The sequence below is a fragment of the Rhinolophus sinicus genome, chromosome 7, assembly GCF_057876585.1.
Source record: "Rhinolophus sinicus isolate RSI-liver-muscle chromosome 7, RSI-T2T, whole genome shotgun sequence".
NCBI lineage: Eukaryota > Metazoa > Chordata > Mammalia > Chiroptera > Rhinolophidae > Rhinolophus > Rhinolophus sinicus.
In genome coordinates, this window is record NC_142507.1 from 44727945 (window position 1) to 44738213 (window position 10269).

Genomic DNA, 10269 nt, shown 5'->3' on the forward strand with positions numbered 1-10269 from the left:
TTATTTTTCTAGCAAGTGCTGGAGTTCACGTTGCCTCAGCCAGCCTAGCTAAAGCTTTTCTCTAGCCCTGGGATTAGAGCAATAAATTTCCATTTAGCCATGACAAATGACTCTGCTCCCCTCTCCCTCTGCCCAGCCCCACCTCCTCGTTCTGAAGGGTCCCTCTCAGAGGTAGCTCAAGGGCCTTTCCTTTATGTGACACGGCAGATTCTGGCATTTCCAGTCCCCTAAAGCCGGTATCACTCATTAACAAACAGCTGATTGTGCCCTGAGGGGAAGAGAGGCTGGGGCGGGAGAAAGATTGAGAGAAGGGCTGGGTTGCAGCCTGAGCCCGCCTTCCCTAGGTAAAGTCGTCATGACACTGGCAAAAGCCAGAAGGAGAAATTTGAATAATAAGAGACTGATGGGAGAGGGGGAGGGCAGAGGGGAAAAGAGGAAAGAGGCAAAAGCTGTTCATTAGTTGCATTGATTCAAGGGGAAAGATAAGTGATTAAATAATTCACCCCCAAGGAAGAGGCTTCTGCTTGCACCTTCCTTCCTTGGCAGGAAGCAGAGATCATTTCTTAGCCAAATGGCTCTGCCTTGCTCATTCCGAGCCCGGGGTTGGTAAGGAGGGGGTGGTGCTGAGGAATGGGGCCAGCTCTCAGCAAGGCACGCTTATGGAGGGGAAGGTGGCCCAGGCAAGGTCCCAGCCAGGATACTCCCCAAATTGTCTCTCTCGGCTTTGGAAGTTATGCCTGGCGTGTAGGTGTGCTTGGTTCAGTTAAGACCTAACAGCAAAACCTGGCCTGACATAAAAGCCTCCATTCCCTGAGCACAGGCCGTGAGACTAAGGGGGTGGGAGCACAGAAAGGTGAAGGGGCAGGCGGAAGCCGGCACAGGCTGGAAAGTCGTACATTGTCAAAATGAGTCACCTTCATTCTCAGAGTCGAATGTCAACGGTGACAACCCTCAGCGGGGCAGGAAGCTGGCTAGCACTGGTGTGGTGCCTGTGTGTGCCTGTACTTTCAGTCTGACTGCATCCGGCTCCCTGCCAGGCACAGAAAGAAGTCCAGGATAAGGAAGACAGTCCCCAAGGAGCTCTCAGTCTAGATGGGGAGACAGTGTCAACAGGTCATTTCCATAACATAAGGTAAGGGCTAAGATTGGAGAATGTGCCAGGTGGGTGGAGGCAAGGCTGGGGTTTCTGGAACCTTTCCCAGAGAAGGTGGTGCTGGGGCCTAGTCTTGGAGCTGATGGTCTGAGCTGGTTCCAAGGGGCCCCGGCATCTGCTGCTCCGGAGGCTCCGGCCCACACTTCCTTTGCCAGGTCACACGTCTCCCAGGTTTTGCTGTCTTCCCTCCTACTTGCTGTGGGGACAGAGCCCCAGAAAGCAGTTTCCAGGGTCTCGGCCTCACATGGAAAGGTGCTGGCTCAGGTAGTAAATGGCCATCAACTGTGATTGGATGGCCATCAGCTGTGGCTAGTTGGCCGTCAGCTGTAACCAGTGAGCCATTGGCCACTAATATAACTGCTGTGGCTACACTAGCAGAAAATGGGGGCCAGCAAGAAGGTGGTGGCTGAGCTAGCAAGCGCAGATTGCAGTTAGCAGGGAGGATGGCAGCTAGCAAGTGAGGTTGGTTGACAGAGACAAGTGGATGGCGGGTTGCGGATAGTGTGGCTCCTGCCTCCTGGGTCTCCAACCCAGCTGCCAGCGAGAATATAGTGGCATGACTCCCCTATCTATGGCTCCATGGGTGTTCCTTTTTGGCCTCACCATGTCCTGTGTTCCTATGTGGGGAGTGGGAGCAGAGACCCCGAAGGCCTCCCTGCACGACACTTGCCATGGCAGCCCCACGATCCCTGCAGAGGGCAAGGAAGCCTCAGAGCGCACGCCCCACCTGCTGGAACAAGGTCCTGCAGCCACCTGACAGGACCCCGGGATTCTAGCTAGAGCCCTCCTTCACCCAGATTTTCACTACGGGACTTGGCCCTGCCAACCCGTTACCGGGTCTTTGGCAGCTACGAGGCCACTCTTAAAAGCATTCTCTTTCAAGGTACCTTTAGGCTGTATATTAGACTAAAGTACAAATCCAGGCTGGGGACACGGCAGGGGCCGGCTGTCCCTGGGCTGCACCTGCCTTCACAGAGAAGTAGGAGCAGGGTGCCTCCCAGCCTTTCTCCTCCCACCTCCTTCTCTCATTCTTGGCCAGGTACGTCCACTTCCTTTCCAACTAAAGCTTTAGCAGCAGCTAATTCAAAGAGTAAGAGCAGATCTTTTCTCTGTAAGAAGTATCTCAGAGAGAACTGAAAATCAGCAACTCCCGAGGGGCTGAAGGAGAAGTGAGGCGGTCACATAGTGTATTCTGACTTTCCAAGAAACATGGCACGTTCTCCCTTTTCCCATCCTGTGAATCCAACTCCTGCTTCCCAGGTAAGTTTGCACCTGTAGGGTCTCACGACAATGGTGGGAAAGCTTGGCCTTGGCTCTGCTTCCTCTCTCCAGAGCAACATACCTGCAGGGAAAGCCTCCGTTGTCTCGGAGGGAGAGACCCCTTCTTCCCTCTCAGCTCAGCAATGTCTGTTTCTGCCCTGATTTGTCCACCCAACTGCCGGGACTGAGCCAGGCTGCGTCTCTCCATTTTCTCAGATGAAGTACGTGGTTTGACTGCTCCCTCCACCATAACCCCTGCCCTCCACACACACACACATACCAGGGACCCTGGAAGGCAGCCCAACAAGTTGATCCTACTCAGCCAAGTTTGACAAAGTTTGAACAAGAAGCCCTGAATAAACCGGTAGTCTCTTCCCTCCCAATAGTTGCAGCCAAAGGTGCCACTGGCCAGCTCAGCAGCTTCCCCACAGCAGCTGCTTGACACGTGTGCACACGCACATCCATTCCCAGAATCCTTCCTTGACTTGAACTGGCGTGACGAAAGGACAGGGGCCATGCTGAGTGTGGCCGGCGTGGGCACAGTCATGGTGAGAGAGGGCTCCTTAACCCCACGTATTCAACTCCTGGGCTGAAAACAATTGGAAATAGCAGCCAACTTCTAAAGCTGAGAGCCGAGCGCTAGGAGCTGGGAGCACAGCAAGGTCTCCCTCGCTTAACACCCACTTTCCCTGAGAACTGCAGCCTTAGAGGGACTTGGGGTATCCTCCAGTCCAAGCCCCTGGGGCCCAAAGGCAGAGTGACTTCCCCAGGTCAAAGTCAGCATGAACCCTAAGGCAGACCCAGGGCGGGCTCCCAGAATCAGGTGTCTGTACCATCACACAGCCACTGGTGCTTCCCAATTCAGGTGCACTGAGAGGAAAAGAAAGAAGAAGCCTGAAGGAGACACAATGATGGGCAGAGCACTCGTCTGGGACCCACCCCAAGCTGTACTGCAGAAATCAATCACAAAGTATTTATTGATCAGCAACGACATGCTTAATGTTTTTCAAGGCAGAAGGGAGAAGGGGGAGAGGAATAAGACAGGGAAGCACCTCGTGCAGTGTCCGCTCCAGAGTCACAGCATGGGCGCCTATGAAACGCTTGCGCAGGGCACTGCACCACACTGAGCCACGGCAATGATACCCGACAGTCACCATTTCGTCGTGCCAGGGGTCCTGTGCTAAGCTCCTGCCTTGCATTTAGCTCCTTCAGTCCTCACCACAGCTTTAGAAGTCGGCACTTCTTCCTACTATTGTTTTCAGATAAGGAAACGGAAGTACAGAGAGGTTAAGTCCAAGGTCATGTACCGGGTGAGTGAGTGGTCGTAGGAGTGTTCACTTAACCACCAGCTCATGGAAGACGCAGGACACGCTTATTCTCTATCCACCTGTGGCGCTTCTAAGCGGTGTGACTGGAGATCTTTCAACAAGTTACTTAAGTTCTCGGAACCCGTTTGAAACTGGGGGGACACTGACGAGTCGGCACTGCGGCTGTGAAGATTAATCCCACCCAGGCTCGCAGAGCCCCGAACACTCACCGTCCACACTGTGTGACACAGCCCTTCCCCCAGAAAGCTCGGTGTAGGGGCAAGAACGAACTCGCATATGAACCCCAAAATGAGCAGTGCTTCCACACCTCACTGTGGGGGTAGACAGTTCATATGAAAGCACACTGAGAACTGGGCCCAAAGTGTGCACTTAGCAAATACCAGCCATTATCACGATTATCGTCCCTGTCTCATCACCAATATTATCGCTGGTATAGAAACGTGCTACCGCGGGGCTTCTGAAAACCGGGCTGGAGGAGTGAAGAAAGCTTTATGAGGGGTTGCAGGCTGGGCCATGAAGGAAGGCTAAGATTTCTAGGGCCACTGACAACAGACAGAACTGCGGCCTCAGGAGCCAGACACACAGGGTTCTGGCCTCCTAAGCGGCAGTGAGAGAGTCTGTCCAGGCCCCAAGCTGGGGCCAGTGGAATAGAAACGAAGCCCTTCTCGGTGGCCCAGTCTTGGGACCACCGGCCCTGGGGAGGTGTCTGGCCTTCCTGAGAAGTGATCTCATCATCTGTGAACTAAGAAAGCGGCTTCCAGGAGCCTAGCAGGGCCACCCCCTGCAGCACCCCTGAATAGAGCAGGGTACCCTTCCCCAAGGAGCCCCCAGATAGGTCCACAGCAGCATCCTCTCCCCCTTTTCCCACCTGCCCTGAGCCCCAGCCAAGCCGGCAGCTGTTGAGGGTTGGAGGTGGGATTTGCTTGCTGTTTACAGTGCTGCCTTATTATTCTCGGCCCGAAAGCTTTCCCGGGTATTAAATTCCAGCATCGAGTTGGCTGTTTGTGCTCCCAAGTGAAGGAAGGAGAGGGAGAGAAAGCGCGCTTTAATGCTCTGCAGAAAGTGGAGCTTGAATCATTTATGAACGGGCGTCACAGGAAGCCCGGAGCCCGTGTGGGGACAAGGGTTACCTCCAGGAGGCAAATGTTTATTGCGGATTTTACTGTCCAGCTCTGCCCTCCCCCCAGCAATCCATAAGCCCTTGTTAGCAGTACGATGGGACTTGTTCCCTTCATCATTAAAGGACATCCTGGAAGCGGGGGATGTTGGGAGGGGAGGCCGTTCACTATGTTAGAACAAAGCCGGGACAGGCAATTATCTTTCTGTGAGAAGAGAGAAGCTCATCCTGGCCGCCAGGAATTATCTAACTTTGGCTTTGTTCTTGTTGAAATGTTTTTAAAACGATCTGTGAACTCTCCTGGGGCGGGTGGCCCAGGTGTTGGGGGAAGCCTGCTGGCAGGTGAGCTGCTTCAACTGAACAAACCCAAGCGGGTTGTGGGTTCCAGCCACTATTTTTTAGCCTCACCTTCAGCTGGGGCAAGTGCAGATGTAGTCAAATAGCTCCTAGGATTTATTTTATCCTTGGAGCCACTAGCTGAACCCTTTCATTAGAAAGGTTCTAATCGGAAAACAGAATGTTTAATTTTAGAATCATGGAATTACAATGCTGAAAGGAACAGGAGGGAAACAGAACGAGACTGAGTGGCTTGAGCATCTGGGAGCAGGCCCTTCTCCCTGCTCACACCACCCCCTTCCCTTCTTCTTCCCTAAGCAACTTTAAAGACACACAAAATAAAATGCAACTTTCGCTCCTTTTCATGACTGAAAGGACTTTGTCATTTCCAGGTGCCCTGGACGAAGCACCCACTTCCTGCGCATGCCCTTGAGGTAGCCGAGACCCTGAAGTATAGAAAGGACGGAGCTCCCCCCAGCGCTGGTCTGGAACCCGGGTGGATGTCTGCCCGGTCCTGCAGGCCCCCTCCAAGCAACACTACAACCCCAGTAGGACCAAGAAGTCCGGCCTCCGAGCCCTGGACGTGCCTTTTTCCACATCTGGGGAAATGGGGTGAGCTCCCTGATCTGCTGACCCCCCAGAGCTGTCGGGAAGCTCCTAGGGACAGTTTTGGTGATGGCCCCTAGCATACTGGAAAGCAGGGCCAGCGCTCACGCATGCTCTGGCTATGTCACCAACGAGCTGTGGGACTTGGAGTAACTTCACCTCCCTGCCCGTCAGTTTCCTCATCCTCAACGTGAAGCCCTGATGACTCCCGAGGTCTCCCCAGCGCTGTGATTCTGGGCTGGTACGAACCCCATGCCCTAAGACTCCTGGGCCTAGCTGGCCTTTGGAAGGATCTGAAGGAGTCGGGAAAGGGGACCTCAGGGGTATCTGTCCAGCCTGCCCGGAGGGAGACGAACCCACTCTTAGCAGGAGCCTGGTGCCAGCAGGGGGCACTGGGATAGTTACCCACAGACTCCTCCCAGGTTGGGCCCCAGCAGTCTCTCCAGCAGTGAATGCCATGTTCCAGCAGCAAGAACTTCCATGACTGTCCCTCAGGCTCCGGGGACAGTGGGCGGACTAAAGTGTCATCCTCACCTGCCAGCTGGTTTTCCCCCAGAGGAGAAGAGTTTCTCCTTCTCCCTACTTTTTTAGGCTCAAAGCTCCCTCCTGGAAACATTCATCACCGAATGCCCCGGCCAAGTCAGTCTGGACCTCTCATGAAGTGTGAGTGGTGTCTCGGGCAGGCCAAGTGCGTGGGGAGAGGGTGGTGGGAGCGGCAGGAGCACAGAGCCCGCGGGAAGTCCCCGAGCATGTGTCCCGGGATGGCCCCAGACAGGAGGCTAAGCGGGCTCAGCAAGCCCAAGGAGCTGACATGCAGGGAGATGAGGCAGCGACAAGAAGATTCTTTTAGCAGAATGCAGAGGGACACACGGAAAACTCTGCCCAGGGAGTTAGGAATGAAAGGCCGTCTGCCAGCTGGCCCTACCTGGGGACCTCACTTGGCATCTGAGAGCACAGCAGGACAGGGGACTTCTCAGGACACACTAGATTGCTGGCAAACGGACTCTATCTTTGGAGGGGGGAATGTAAAATAGAGGGGGAGGTTGTTGATTTGAAGCTTTGGGGAAAAATATCTACTAACTTCCCCTTTCTAGGTCTGCGTGTCCTGGCCTTGAACCACCTTGAACTTGGTGGTTCCTAAATCCCCTCCCAGCTCTGACATTGTGGGATTCTATGGTTATTGTTTAAGACAGATGGATGGATAGACAGATAATGAATGGATGGATGGGTGGGTGGGTGGATGGATGGATAGATGGATAAATGTTGAAACAGTAAGACAAAAACTGAGAAAAGAAAATGAGAGAGATCCGCTTGAGGAAGAACAGGCCCGCACAGGATGGGGAGGGCTGTCCACTTCTTCCAGCAGCTGAGCTTTGGAGAGTGGGATAGAAACTCTGGAGCTGATGCCGTGTTGCAATTAGAGGCATTAACTTGTCAAGGCCGACATCTCTATAATTCCTCAGCCGGGTCACAGGAGGCCCCGGTCAGGGGGAGCCCTTTGCCTCTCAGTTTCGAGATGGCTCTACAGGCCCTGGCACACTCAGAACCCTACCCTGGAGAGCTCAACCCTAAGAACAGAGGACCCTCACGCCTCTAATTGCACTGACCACACAAGAGAAGGCCGAGAGGTTCTGGGCCTGCGGCCACAGCTGAGTCTGCGCTCGTGCCTAAGGGGCAGGGCCGGCCCCGGCGGGAGGATTAATGGCAGTGATTGAATATTTTATAAGTGGAATATTGTGTATTTTCCAAAACCAAATGGAATGTCATTTCTTTTTCCAAGAGAGATGGGGAATGTCACTGTCCTCGTTTCCCATTCAAACCACATACTCGGTGGCAAGCAAGATGAATGGGACTGGGTGTTTCCCAGGGAGCAGGGGAGAAAAAGGGAGAAAGAAGATGCTTCTTCACTTTGTTCTCTCCCTGCGAGCCTGGCCCCTCATCGCTGCCTCCCTCATCACCCAGTACTTGAACCCACTGTCCCTTGGACCACTCCAGCAGCCAGCTGGGGAAATGTCCCCTTCCCTCACCCCTGTGTGGTCTCTGTACTACATGGAGGTCAAATCACAAGGTCACTTAATCCATCCTTGTTTCCAAGAAACACAGAGTGTCAGACATGGAGAATTTGCTCCCTGAGCTTCCTTGGTGTTCTCAAGTCCAAGGTCTTATTTTCATTAAGAACGCCTCCCTTTGGTCTAACTGAATTCCATGCTGCTGCAGATACAGGCCATGTCCTCTAAACGTCGACGTTTGTGGAGACGGAACTATTCTTGGCCTCCCTCTTTAGGGCGGGAGCCCTGCCTGTTCTTGATGTGAAAGTCTTTGAGTCTGAAGTGCTTCGGAAACCCTGGACCTCCTAACCATCCTCTCGAACGAATTACTGGCCCATGCAAATGGAGCTATTTGATGAGTGCCGGAATGGCAAGAGGTCCCTTCCTTCCCCAACACCCCGTTACAGGCTCCAAGGCCACCCACATGCTCCGCTGCTTTACATTCGCCCTGCAATCTTTCATGCCAGTTGACTTTTCCTCTCCAAATCCCCTTTCACATTAAACACAAACCCACACACTCTGTCCCATTTTACTTTGAAATAAATCATAAGCCCATGCCAGAAACAACTCAGGGTGTTCTCTGGAATTTGTAAACAGCGTTAAAGTCTTGTGGGAAATGTCACAGAGTGTTGGTCTGAATTTATTAAGTAATTTCTCGGTTTAAAATATATCTTTGCAGCCTGCTGTCGGGCAGCATTAACCTCGAATGGAATTTTATCCACTCTGGATCACTCGGCGCACTCCCATCCCAGCGTACACGTTCCCAAGCTCGTCCTGGGAGCTTCCCCAGCCAGGTGCATTCCAGACACGCCAGCCGTGCCCCTGCTTTTCAGAAGAGGCTCTGGGGCTCGAAGACCACCAATTGTTCTGTATTTCTGACGGTGCGAGTTTGCCATCACCCTGCACACACGGGGATGTAGCTGAACTTACAAATGTTAGTAGCAGCTACGTCTGGCTCACACCAGGGGCTGACCAGGGAATGGCTTGAGGAAGGGGTTTTGTCCCCCCAAATCTCCATCAGCTCCAAAGCTACCTTCAGCAAACGGACTCTACAATAAAACCAGGACTGACTGTACAAAATAGCTTCAGGACAAGTCCCTTAGCCTGCCTCCACCTCTGCAATCAACGGTCATCTTTAAACCCCTCCCTTATAGAAACTTTGGCACCGGCCTTGGGATTTTGAACTCAGGTTTCAGTCAGTCAATAAAATTATCTGTGAAGAGCAGCTTGTGTCTTTCCCAGGCACTGGTGTCCTCTACCTGTGCCCTAGGGCCCGCTTGGTTGCAGGAACCATTCTGACCAGGGAAGGGAGTGTTTCGGCAGCATCAGCCCAGCGTGTGCTGGGCCTGGATTGGTCATGGTTTTCTAAGCCCACTATCCAGGGTAGCTAATCCCCAGGCCTGTCACAGCTCTGAAGGCCAGCTTTTCTCTGCTCTGCACTACACAGAAGATAGTATAACATACTGGTCAAAAATCTGGACCCTGGAATCAGACAGAGTTGGAATCCCACTTCTGCTACCTACCAGCTGTGTGACCTTAGCCAGGTTGCTTAACCACTCCAGGCTTCAGTTTCCCTATCTGTGTAATGGTGATACTGTTAGTGCCTATCTCACAGGAGTGTCCTGAGAATGAAAATAATCTACGTAAATTGCCTAGAACAAGGCATAGTTATTGTTTTTAAATAATGACTTATTGGTGATCATTAAGAATTCCTTACTTTATTATCTTTAAAATACTTGCTATTATTTCATTATCCGGCTGTCAGCGTCCCTTCACTCCCCTCTTCTAATTAGACAGACAAGTTGCTCCGCCTCTGTAACTGTTTACTGTCTGGTGACCGGGGAGAGAATCAGTAGCTGGCTCTCCATGCTGAGATGTGCCCCACACCTGCTTCCCCCTGGGCTCTTCCTGTACACCCTGCTCTGCAGACAAAAGTCACATTTGGTTCTGAAGAGCTTTGCATTTTTGGAACTGAAGGTAAAAGCTGCCCACCCTGCCTTCTTCCCAACAGACTCCAGGAGCCTCTCTTCACATGAACGGGGCCAACAGCTCCCAGGTGGTGCGTGAGGGACCAGGCAAAGGGAGTTGAAAGTCTTAGAAAATATTGAAACTCTATGTCTGAGGGCGCACGTTTGCGTGACATATAATTAACAAATAAAGCTGGGATATATGTAAAGTGTACAACATGATGATTTGATATGTGTATACCACGTAAAAGGATTCCGCCATCAAGTTAATTAACACATCCATCACCTCGCACAATTACCTTTTTTCTTTTTTCTTGTTGGTGGGAACGCTTCACTTCTCCTCTCAGCAAATTTCAAGTCTACAATACAGTATTATGAACTGTAGTCACCACGCTGTATATTAGAGCCTGAGCTTATTCATCTTGTAACTGGAAGCTTGTGCGCTTTGATAAAC

General features: G+C 52.3%; 1 long non-coding RNA gene across 1 annotated transcript; it reads left to right on the forward strand.

The window, feature by feature from the left end:
- The first annotated feature begins 951 nt into the window (after positions 1-951).
- Positions 952-9998, forward strand: LOC141568529 (uncharacterized). The gene is made up of 3 exons (XR_012491681.2): positions 952-1132; positions 5587-6463; positions 8528-9998. It is a non-coding gene; the product is annotated as an uncharacterized LOC141568529 (long non-coding RNA).
- Positions 9999-10269: the final 271 nt, after the last annotated feature.